A 13,283-nucleotide genomic window follows, 5' to 3' on the forward strand; every position below is an offset into this window, starting at 1 on the left:
GAGGTTCGGGGGGGGGGTTCTCCCCCAAGAACATTTTGAAAAAATAGTGGTCAAATGGTGCATTTCCGAGCAAATTTGAGAAAGCAGGGCTCTGCACAGCCTTCTGCTCTCAGAGCCAAGGCAGTGCCCTCCAATGAATTCTCTGGCTTGGCCACCTCTACAATTACGGCCAGGTGGACTCAGGTAGAGGATAGCTGACGGATCACTGGTGCATGGTGACTGTTTCATGAGCCCCCTCCTCTGTACAATGGTTATCTGCTTCCTGCAGATGGGAGCCTGGAATGCCAACTTGTGGCTCAGATGAGGACTAGATCAGTAACCAGTGGGGAAGTGTGCAGCAGCCAATGAGGAGTGACCTGCCTAGCCCGGCCGTCTCCACTCAAACAGTGTGTAATCACAATGCCGCGGCAGGCCAGAGGGCCTTCTAAACAGTAAGATGCAGATTTAAAATAAACTGCAAGCCAAACGTTCCCTCCCTACACAACCCCAAAATTGTATACAGGGAACCTAAGTAAGGCTGACAACCACTTTTTCTCCATTAAGCACTCAGTTTATCACCACTCAAAATTGTCTACCTTCTTTCAGCAGTTGTCTCTGCTTTATTATAATTTTTCTCTCACCAATCTTATCTCTTTCTCATCTGTTACTGTCAGTATCACAGCTTCCATATTGACGTCACCTTTCACTGGTACTCTCCTCTGTCTGACTCTTGGCTGTGTCTTTGTCACCCATATGTGTCTCTATCACCTAGTGCTCTCACCTGAAGTGTGGCTAATCACGAAAACACCAGCAGGTTGTTCAATTAGTAATTCTGGAGTAATTGAATAAGTAGAAGTTAAACAGATAATCTGCACAGAAGTGCACATTCAGGTCCGTCCTACTTGAAATTCAGAGCATTGAAGCGATCAATTCAGCTCTGAGGCCAGTAATGGCAATCACTATATACCCGAAATGCATTTCCTGGAATTTCTTCCTAGCTTTGGTCTGATGTAATGTACACAGTGGCAGCAGCAACTGCAGTATCACCTTCTGGAGAGGACCTGACCCTAGCGACAGACCTGCCGACTCTAGCACCTTAGAACAAAATTGGAGTCTCTGAGCCCGCACAACATCCTGGGATTCTGGCCTAATCACGTAATCTTCTCGTGCCTAAAAACACGAATGTGAACGTGTGTAATATAACATGTTAAAGCAATCCAATACATTTGAAACGAGTTTGCGCTATATAAAAGTGCATAATTAGAGCAGCTCTGTACCTGTTGTCTCGCTGCATGGTGCAATGTCTCAGCTTATGAAAAGAAGGTGCCTTGGCAACAGTAACCTCAGACTGACCCGGTTAATTAAAATTCACGTCCGTTTTTTCTTCAGGCAAGAAATTACACTTCGGGTGCGTAGAGACGCTTAGAGCAGTGAAGGGCAGCAGGGATGATACGGGCAGTTGTAAAGGGAGAGAGGAGTAGGGGAAGGGGCAGGGCATGGGTGAAGGGCAGTACTGAAACTGCAAGAAAACCTGGGAGATGCTGGCGAGCCACACAGAGACTGAAGGTCAAAGAAGTGCATGCAAATTGGGGGCACAGCAGTTAAGACACCGCATCTCAGCGACACACCCACACATGGCAGGCGACACAGTACCGTGTCGCGACACAGAGTTTGGAAAGCTTTGTCTTAGGGTACCGCAAAACTGTGGAATACTCTACCGGCCGAGCTTAGAGATGCTGCCTCCCTCGCCAATTTTAGAAAAAAGTTAAAAACATGACTATTCCAGAACTGATCTCCTGGTGGTGATTACTGCATTCATAGCGCCAAGACACCTTTGGGTATTTGTGCGCTCAACAAGTCTCATTAACATTAACATTCCACAAAGCAATCCTGCTTTAAGCCTTCAAACTGGGGCACGCCCCCTTTGGGGGCATGGATGGGTTCCCACGGGGCTGCAAATGGCTTTGAAAATACATGTAAATGAAGATGGCCTGGAAGTGTGGCGATGCTTATATGCTGCATTTCCAGGCTGTCTTCATTTACTACCAGCCCTTGAAGTGAGTGAGAACTGCGATAAGAGTGCCGTGGGCGCGGGGTCAGTGAGTGTGGTCAAAGAGGCTGCTAAAAAGATACAATCATTTGCAATGCAATAGGTCATACTTTTGTGAGAGTTAGAACAATTGGCATTGTAAATTATGTTTCTTGACAACGTTCTGAAAACAAAACAAATGAATCTGCTGCGGGGATTCTTCTCATACACAGAACTGTGCACAGAGACCTAGGACCTCAGTGAATTGTGGTGGACCAAAAAACTCACCTCAGTACCTAGAACCCCTACCCGACTAGCATCAGTGTCTCATTAGCTCTTCGTCCTATAGCAAAGGTATCAATGATTAGACAACCCAGAACATGCGACTTAGGATATACTCAGGAATGGTGGGAATCAAGAACACTCTTTTGATTTATTCTCATACCAGTCCACAACGTGGGCAAAAAAAGAGACACGATAAAGTTTAAAATGTTTCTTTTAACAACGTGCTCTAAGATGCAGTATTTTTGCTGACACAAGCAGGCATATGATTAAAAATAATACAATCAGCATTATTATAATTCCATCAAACACAAAGGGAGAAATCAAATTATAATGATAGTGGAAACAGGTCCTATAGTGCCTCGTGTACCATCCTCCCGAGCTAGGAACTAGGTTTTATATATTATATATATATTATTATTAGAAGGTCTCTTAGGCTTGAATGGAGAACCCCATACCTCCAAGATCAGTAGAGATGAATCACATCAGAATCTGCAAAAAGCTCTCTCTCTCTCTGGAAACATATTTTCTCCAAGTGTCCTAATCATGCATGCAGTGCAATATTTAAAGCGCTAGGATTTCACTTAGTTGCAGCTGTGTGCATGTTGTGTCTAGAGCGTGGGCCGATCAGCCGGAATAACAGCTAACATTGTTATGGTAACCTTGGAGGCTTCTGCACTCACTGTACAGACTAAGGACGCGTTGTAAGTCTAGGGATGTTGAAAACAAGCCGTTCTCATGTGAAGAAATTTCAAGCCGTCTAACTTACAACAACAGTTACACGCAGTGTTGTGTGCAAAAGCCGCAAAAATGTTAAATGGCATTTAAACTTCTAATAAGCCTATGTTAACATAAGCAATGTGTGCAAGCAGGGCCCTGCCTTCACTACAAATCTAGTTTTTATTTTTGTTCATTTCAATTCCTGACATATCTGGGGATTGCTCCAGAATGTATTTCATTGACATCCTGCTAAGATCAATAGTACCAAAATAATTGCTTCAAACCCCATTGAATATCATTGAGTTAACAACTGACTGTACTTACTGAGAGCATACACATAAATAGTTAGGCTTTTATTACGGAAGCACTTTTTTTCTGCTTGAATCATGATTATAAGATATGTAGAACCACACAGTATTGGTAAATGTAATTGCATTGTTTCCTATGAAGTTTACACCCACACCACTCGCTGGGACTTGCAGGGCACAGGGTGGATTGGAAGGTACTGCCCTCTTTATCTTGGGAGATTTGGGAGTGGTAGTTCCTTCTCGGCACTGAATTTGCAACAGAGCAGTTGATCTAGGGAAGTACTAAGCCTATGAACCCACCCTGGTACAAGAACAATAGGCTTCAGCAGCAGGTTGGGCACTGGAAAAGAGATGCAGTCAGAGGAAGAGGTATAAGTCATAGAGAACAAGTACATTGACGAACCCTAAGGACGAGTTTAGAGGTAACAGGGAAAAGAACAACGAAAAATGAAAGGAGAATGGGGGAATGAAATGAAGGAAGGTTTGGTCCAGGGTCAGACTGGCCGGTTCGGTCAAAGAAACATTGGAGTCAAGAGAAAGGGCAAAGAGTCCGTTACTAACGGAAATTGTCAAGTTGAAGTTAAAAAAGAAATTGTAAAAGGGGGTGGGAATTGTTTATCTGCAGAGAGGATAGTTAATATTAGTTAGAGTGATGTGCGGCAATTAGCAGATGGTTGGTTTTATGTACACCGAGCTCAAACGGACGTAGGGCAACAGCAACAAGGTGTCTGTGGTGATTCTCTTCCAAAGTAGGTTTAGGAGACTAAACGACTGCTAAATCCACATTCAACATATTTAAGAAACATCGTAGAGGACCACCAAAGATGTAAATTGTGGAGCAAAATAAACAGCAACATACATAGAACTATTTTTACTTAAAAACATAAATGTGCAACAATAATGCATTTGTCTTCCTGTACCGCACAATAAAGCAAAATTATCGAAAATAGCATAATTATGTCCTTCAATACAGAACGCCTGTAAGTACCAGTTTCTATGCAGCAGATGATGGATTATGTAGCAAATGTGGTAATATGTCTCCTTTTTTCCCTTTCTTTCTTTAAAAAGGTCCATTCATTAGTGCAATAGGTACTGCTGCCAGGTGTGTGAGTGGCCTCAGCTGGTTATAACCAATTAAGCAGATGCAGTAGGGCTGGGGCCCAGGGTTTTGAGGGGCCCAATGCATCACAATTATGACTGTCTGTCTTTATAGAAGAGGCATGGGGGCTTATTTTCCTTTCCAGCATTCGCCCGAGGGGACGGTTGCGGGAAAAGGGAGAAATCTTGTGGGAGCTCTTTTATTCTGAAAGAGACAGAAAGCCTGATTCACAATCAGAATTATGGTCAGGCATGTTGTGGAGGAGGTGAAAGATGCAGAGGAGATAGCCTGCTTCTCAGGACTGCAGTTATCATTAATGCAGCAGGTGTCATTGTATTGGGGTCCAAGAGTGTGAGGGATTCAAAACACCCCAATTATGGGCAACAGTATTTTTGGGACACTCATGTTTTTGTTTGATGCATTTGCAGTTTTATAACACTCATATTTAGTGGGTTTATGAGCAATAGAAAAGTTACTCCTGACAAAGTAATTACCATCATCATCATCATCAAAGCTTTATTCGAGAGTTATACTCATAAAAGCACAAACATACATTTAAAATACATCATTTAAAAAATTGTATCCTAATTATACAAAACGTTTTTAAAAAAATGTGCAGACATAGACAATAATAAAAAACTTTGATGCATGATTACACAGAAAGCACAAAAATACCCCAATCAATTTGCTTTAGTGAGAATTGCCCTCCGTCTAATAGACCATGCCCACCCCAGGTACTTTGCTGTTGCCAAGACAACGGGCATGTCGGTGGAGGTACAAAATATTCGTAGTGCCTCAACACCCCTAGATGCCCCTAAGTTTCTACAGACAGGGGCTAGCCAGACTTTTCTCGGGTGGTGTAGGCTGTACACATAAATAGAAAGTGGCCTATACTTTCGTTTGCTATACCACAGGCTGGGCAGCAAGAGTTGGAGGAATTCCTCCACCTGCCTGTCAATAATCTCAAAGGAAGGGCACCTGATCTTAACTGGAAGAAGAGCTTCCTATCTCCGGGATTAGTGATGCTGTCCCAATATGGTTCCAAGACAGGATGCAACTTGACTTCCCAAAAACGCCCCGTCATGGAGTCATATCTGGTTTTGTTCCAGAGTCTTCTAGCTACCCAGTCCCAGTATAGGGCTTTAATTGTATTTTTGCTTGGGAAGGGTACCCCAGATGGATTATCCCATAACTTTGAGAGGCCAAGATCGCCTAGGGCAGCCCTGAGATTTTTTAGCCAAACTATCTTGTGGAAAGAATCAGCATTGATTATGGCCAAGGACCCCTCTGCATAATGCCGAATCTCCGGGGTAGTAGAGAGGCGTCTCCAATAGAGAATCGGGCGCAACCTCGCTAGGTCACTAACTGATCTTCTCCCTAGATCAAGACCAAGTGGAATAAGTGGTGTACTCTGAGGGAGTCCTATAATTCCCCTAAAAAACCTATTCTCGGATATTTGCAAGGGGAGGAGCTTCCCAAATCCCCACAGCTCTGCCCCATAGAGTGCAGACCCAAGAGCCTTGGCTTCATATACAGCGAAGATGGGTTTTATTGGTTTGGTCTTTGATTTTTTATGTTCCACCCGAAGTGCCCCCGAGATCTGTTGGTGCCTCAAAACCGCCTTATCTATGTGCTGCGACCATCTCGAGTCGTTTGCTATCTGTATCCCAAGGTAGGTAAATACAGTAACCACCTCAAGCTGACAGTTGTTCAGGAATATTTTTGGCCGGGGTTTGTGTTTTGATGTAAAGGCCATCAGCTTGGTCTTACCCACGTTGACTTCCAGGCCACGCTCCCTGCAGAAGAGATTAAAAATATTCAGAGCTCGCTGCAGGCCGGCTGGAGTTTTGGATAGAATTAGCGTGTCGTCGGCGAACATCAGGATCGGAACCCTGAGGCCTGCCAACGAAGGCGCGTCTACACTGGCATCCAGCATCTGAGCCACTATCCCATTAATGAATAAAGAAAAGAGCAGGGGAGCCATTGCGCACCCCTGTCGCACTCCACGTTCGACCGGGAAGTCAACAGAGGAATCGCCATTCATGCCCCATTGGACTTTGGCGAAGTTACACTCATGCAGCCTCATTATCAGGGTAAGTAGCTCTGCAGGAAGACCTATTTCGCTCAAAACTGCCCAGAGCTTTCTCCTTGGGACCAGGTCGAAGGCAGCCCGCAGGTCAACAAAAGCAACATACAGGCTGCCTTCGCCAAGCACCACCGTCCCCCACTGTAGCAGAGCAAAGCGAAACACCTGGTCGACTGTGCTAGTAGCCCGCCGAAAACCAGCCTGATAGGGGGACAAGGCATTATTCTCGTCAACCCAATCCATTAGTTTACCACCATCCTCCCTACAACTTTTTGGACAGTGGCAATCAAGCTTATTGGCCTGTAATTAACCGGGAGAGACCGATCCCCTTTTTTATATATGGGTATGATGGTCGCTCCCCTCCATAGTTCAGGGACAGCTGTTCCCTTTGCAATAGCATTTCCCAAAAGGAATATATATCTGACCCACCTCGCCTTATCATTTAAAAAGACATCAGAGGGTACACCATCCAAACCCGGGGCCCTTCCCCCGGGGGCAGTGCATATTGTGACTTCGGTTTCTTTAAGGGTAAATACATTTTCAATAGGGAATACAGCTGAAATCGCTTCCACATCCTTAAACTCTGCAGTCTCAGCATATTGGGGTTTGAAATGATCCACCCAGGCACCCTCAGCGACATTGTTATCGGGTTTATCTGGAGTTCCAACTCTACCCCACTTAACAATATTCCAGAATAACCTGGAGTCCTTGGCCTCCGAAGCCTCCCTTAGTTCGGCCCAATGCTTTTCGTCCCATTTTTTTTTGCTAGGGATAGGCTAGCCCTGTAATGCTTCCTGGCACTACTAATGGCTTCCCTGTCCCTGTTCCTAATTGACTACCCAAGCTTAACCTGGCTTCCCTGCACTGATGATTAAACCACTTGGCTAGTTTGGGTGGTTGTTTGCTATTTGACTTGCGGGGCCTCTGGAAGTGCGGTTTTAAAAGGGAAAAGAGCTTGTCATGTATGTCAGTTATTTCCCTAGACCCTGGAATTACTGGGTTTGCATCCTCCATAGCGGTGATTGCAATGTCCACCTCAGAACTTATAAATGCCATAGATTCTGCATTAGCCAATACACTCGGCCAGTTAAGTCTGCGCATGTCATTGGCCATAACAGGTAGTGGACCGTCAGTCGGTTGGAGATTCCCTGCTGTGGCCAACCACCAGTTATGGGTCACACAGAGAGGATTGTGATCACTCTCCAATCTGCCCTCAATTTCCATGTCGAATACCAACTGCCACAAGTTTAGGCTACAAAGGACATAGTCTATCCGACTTTGGCTACGACCATTGTCGAATGTGCAAGCACCTCCTCTATCGCTCTTCGTTCTCCCATTTAGGGCTCTTAGTCCCTGTTCCAGGCAGATGGCATTCAGTTGTATTATGTCTTTCGTCCACCGCCTGACCGGGGCCAGGTTTAAAGCTGGAATGCCCCATTGCATGTCTTCCTCACACCCCAAGGGATCATCGGAGGTGTCGAGTGGTTCGAAAGTCCTGTTTAAGTCGCCAGCTACTACAACTTTATTTCCCAAGGACTGCTTTTCCAAAAAAAGTGGATAAAGCCTCTAAAATGGGTGAATTCCCTATGGCACTGCCCCTGGCATAGACGTTATAAATATCTAACCTTCCCCAGTGGTCTGACACCATTCTTATCATTTGGATATCCTTGCAACCCAAATCCACCACTTTAATTGTTGCTTGCAGGCATTGCCGTATCCAAATTGTAAGGCCTCCCATCGGTCGACCCCTACCACCTCTACTAGCCGGGATAGCAAAGTTTAGATAGCCAGGAAGGAATATGGGATCGCAGGCCCATGTCTCTTGGAATAGACATACATCAAAACCATTGATGAAGTCTATCCAATTTTGGGATGCCAGCTTGCTACTCAGCCCCGCGATATTCCATGAAACCATCTTGCCTGAGCAGGAGCCATCTGTAAGAGCTACTCCTACAGAGGACACCCCAGAATGGCTTGTTAAAATTCCTGCGTGCCCCTCCCCATCTCTATTTATATACTCATCAATATGCACAACCTCCTGTATGCCAACGGTACTAGTTAAAATTAGATCCTCGTTTTCGGATACCCCAGGAATTGGAATAAACTCCCCACACATTGCTTCAGAATTCACAATTTCCCTATTAATAATAATTACATTTAGCTCCACATTTTCGGTTGTCAAAAGAGTTAATACAGACTCCCCATACATGTCCCCAAGATTCATACCTTCCCTATTGCTCATGGTATAATCATGGTTAAATTCATCGTGACCCGCACACTGGAGATTTTTTCCGTTTGGTCAATTGACCCACCCAGGATCTGCCATCACTTCAAAACGATTATACGTTGGTACATTACAATAGTTGCTCTGATGGTAAGGTGCAGTGAAAGGAACAAATCCTGGAGAGGGGAGATTATTGTAACAACCTACTTCAGGGACAATGCCAAATTGAATGCCTGATGGCCTTGGGTAGAAGAATGTTAGGTCGACAACACCAATTCCAGCACTACTTGTGCCCCAATTTTGCCTCGTAATCATACGTACCACCCTGGGATCTTGAAAATTGACGACTATACAATCCCCCTCCAAGCGCTTAGGAGTACAGCCTATCCAGTCTGTCCTTCTTGCTCCAATAATCAACCCATCCACTTCCCTGGGCAATGGTCTATTGATCCTTAGCCAGTGCATCGCCTTGTTTTTCAGCATCTGGAAGGATTCTCTTTGCCCAACCTGCAAAGGTGGTACATTGGTGAGGACGGCGACAAAGGGGTAGGAATCCGGAGGAAGATTCATAGGTGGTATCCTATGAGGCGCCCTCGTGGGAAGTGTATCAGGTAGACTAGGGGCAGGAACAACAGGGCGGGTCGTTGGAATGCTCAGTGGGGCTTGGGGATTGTTCAATACAGGATTACCAGTTTTGGATCTATCTTTAATACCCATGGCCGCAGTATCTATGCGCTTTTTGGGTTGGGAAGTATTGCTACTTGGGTGATCCGGTAGATGGAAATTAGTCGTAGGGACTTGTCCCGTCGATTGAGGCCTATTTAGAATAGTGGCTACAGGGGGAAGAGGCTATTTGCCAGCCCACTTGATTTTGGAAGATTGTTACTATCCCCCGTCCTAAAATGGGACTTGATTAATGATTTGGTGGAAAAGAAATTGTCTAGGGTAGCCTGCTCGAAGTGATCTAATCGATCTGCTAGTTTTTTGACTCGTTCTTCGATGGGAGTCAGGAGAGACCTCATCAGCCTCTCCAACTGGAGGAGCAGGGGTAGAGCAGGAGGTGGAGTCTCGGCTGATCCCATCGCTGAAGGGTCACTAGTATTAGGTGCAGAACTAGCCGGGATGACTCTATCCTTAGCAATCTCGACACCATCAGGGGCCACCCCATTAGGCTCGCAAGGAGTACACAAGCCTGTTCCAATTTTCCTTATTTTTTTGGGATGTTTAGGGAAACAGCACATTTTCGGGGCATTGCATCTTTTTCTTTTGGTGCACGATTTGTTAGTAACCACATGAAGTGGCACACTCGATTGGGCAGTATTTTCCACGCTAATAGGCAAATCAGTTAATATAATAGGCGAGGTAGGAACCAGGATGGTCCTATCATCACCCGCAGGAATGTTAGTCGTTAGGCCAGGTGACTGGGAAAAAGCATAAGGTGTCTCTAGTACCACTGGCAGGGTTAGAGATGATAGGGGAGGAACCAGTGCCGGGAAACCCAGCGATGGCCGTTTCTCCAAGGGAATTTTAAGCAGTTCAATAGATAGCCTACGCTCAGCGCGTCGCTCCGCCAAAGCAATCTCTCTATCAATATCTTGAGTTGCCTGGCTAAAATATTTGTCTAGGGGCCCAAGATTGTTGACCCCACCTCGGGCTGAGGGGAACTTTGAGCAGGGGTAGTTAGAGGGGAAGGCATGCTTAGCAGGCAGTACACTTGAAAGAGGGAAGAAAACGATAAAAGCCAAAACAAGATTTCTCAAGACACAGGGACAAACTTGTGACAATGGTCCGTAGGTTTAAGCAAATCAAGATGTCAGAGTGGCTTACAAGTTAAAACAATGGCCATATAGCAGTAACACAGTGTCAGACAGTGGGCCCAGCCCAGCCTCCTGTAGCCCCTGACGGCCACAGACGGCCCGCCCTTGTCCCGGGCTTCTCCCGGGACGCTACCGCGCCGCGGGAAAAGTTGATTTCAATTATAGGCAATTAGTTAGTGGGGCGGGGCGAGCAGGGAGAACGGCCAGGTGATGCAGGCTCGGGTTTACCAGGACTCCTGGGAAATCGAGCCCCGGTCCCGACGCTCGCAGCCGTGCACACAATCACGCACCCACAGCTGTCAGTCCAGGGAGAATACCCACGGCGCTGCGGGACCCACCGGAGCGGGTTCCACGAGGTATGGCAAAAAAACTGGAATGCGCCAATAACAACAGGAACCACAATCCAAACCGGTCAGCGGTAGCGTCCCAAAACCGTTTGGCCAGCAGGGCTTTTGAGTTTGTTGGTGGGGCGAGCAGGGAGAGCGGCCTGGTGATGCAGGCTCGGGTTTACCAGGACTCCTGGGAAATCGAGTCCCGGTCCCGACGCTCGCAGCCCTGCACACAATCACGCACCCACAGCTGTCAGTCCAGGTCCAGGGAGAATACCCACGGCGCTGCGGGACCCGCGGAGCAAGTTCCGAGAGGTATGGCAAAAAAAGCTGGAATGCGCCAATAACAACAGGAACCACAATCCAAACCGGTCAGCGGTAGCGTCCCAAAACCGTTTGGCCAGCAGGGCTTTTGAGTTTGTTGGTGGGGCGGGGCGAGCAGGGAGAGCGGCCAGGTGATGCAGGCTCGGGTTTACCAGGACTCCTGGGAAATCGAGTCCCGGTCCCGACGCTCGCAGCCCTGCACACAATCACGCACCCACAGCTGTCAGTCCAGGTCCAGGGAGAATACCCACGGCGCTGCGGGACCCGCGGAGCGGGTTCCGCGAGGTATGGAAAAAAAATGGAATGCGCCAATAACAACGGGAATCACAATCCAAACCGGCAAGCTATTGTTCATTAATTGAAGAAATGAGTTAGTGGAAATGCCTTGGTGTAGGATACAATGTTGTGTCCAAACTAGTAGGTTTTCTTCGCGAACAGCAAGAACAATGTGCATGGAAATAAACAAACATGACTGCTTTAACTGTGTGCTGCAGAAATATCAAACATAGAAATGTGCAGGGGGAAGACATCCATTTTAAAAAGCATGGCTGATAGGCTCAAATTAAGGCCTACTTAACAAGGTTATGGGACAGGAAAACATACTTCCACATGTCATAGGAAATTCATTTGAAAAGCAACATCACAATATCAGTGTGTAATCAAGTGTAAAATTTTATTTTGCAAGTTTTTAATGATGCACAAAAATATGAATGCACAAAACTCTCTGACAGTAGTAAAGGGCCTACAGTGATATACAACCTAAATTACTCTGTGTATGCATGCCAGTAGATAGAATGAACAAAGTGTACATCCTTGAGCCAAGCATGACCCTGCATTTTGAAAGTTATCTGATACCAAAATTATTCATCAGTAAAAATTCAAATTCAAGAAGTATCTTCTTAAACAATGTAAAAGCTGAATGCATCTTGTATTGGTTGCAAAGGCACATTTCAAGGCTCAAAATTGTGCATCTTGTGAGTTGTACAAGAGGGAGAATTCATTGACCTGATTGAATGAACACTTCTTTCAAAGGTGTTGACAATTTAAAAAGGGGTGACCTCTTTAAAGTCAATTGAGGCATTTTGTTTGTTACCTGGAATTCCAGTAGTAAGAGGGTGACATCCACCAAATGTGGGACGTGTCACAGAAATGTAAAACATTCTACATTTTCATCACTGTGATAGAAAAGCTTTGTTATTTCTTATTTGATAATATCCTTCCTGTATACCACAAGAAAATACTAAAAAATCTGATATAAATATTTCAGTTTTATATTTAATTTCTCTAAAACACAAGTATATATATTAATTAAAACACCCTAAAATACAGTTATATAAATTACACTTCAATATGACCAAATACTGCACATACCCTTTGGAAATGTACTCTTATATACATTAAATAAACAAAATGATATTACTAATTTTCAAAATGTATGTTCTCCCCTGCCTCAAACCTTGTTCATTTGTCTCTGCTAGGTAGGGGTCTAAAAAAAGTTGTTCATACTTACTGTTAGTGGACTGCTTTCTATATTGAACCTCCTTTCTTCCTGTCTATAGTCTCTCTAACCCTAAGATTCTGTTGTAGTATACGATGTGTCAGAAAATGTAACATACTTCCCAGAACTCATATTTCCCCTATGTATGTGTTACAACCCCCACCCACCTGAAAACCAGGAACAGCAGAAACGAAGAGAGCCACCCCTCTCAGCTCTGGACCAACCCTCCACACAGACTATCACAGTATGGGCGATTGGTCCCAAGGGGAAAGGGACGAGAAATACACCACCTCTGATGTGCTGGGAAAGGAGGGAAAGGTACTAGGCGTGATGTCAGAACGTGGTGTGAACAGGAGGAAGGGATATAAAGACAGCATCTGTAGGGTAGCCGCAGAGAAGGTAGGAACAGCTTTAGGTCTGCAAGACAGAAGCAATAGAAGAACTTTAAAGGCTGAAAAGAGGAGGGGAACACACTCTAGATAAGGTTGTTTTCTTCAAAACGGTTGTAGTAGAAAAAGACAAGAAAACACACTCACCATGGTTGACACAGCACGGCAGCACATTTAGCACAATCCCGTTGAATTAAGG

This window comes from Lissotriton helveticus, chromosome 6 (genome assembly GCF_964261635.1).
Source record: "Lissotriton helveticus chromosome 6, aLisHel1.1, whole genome shotgun sequence".
NCBI classification, from domain to species: domain Eukaryota; kingdom Metazoa; phylum Chordata; class Amphibia; order Caudata; family Salamandridae; genus Lissotriton; species Lissotriton helveticus.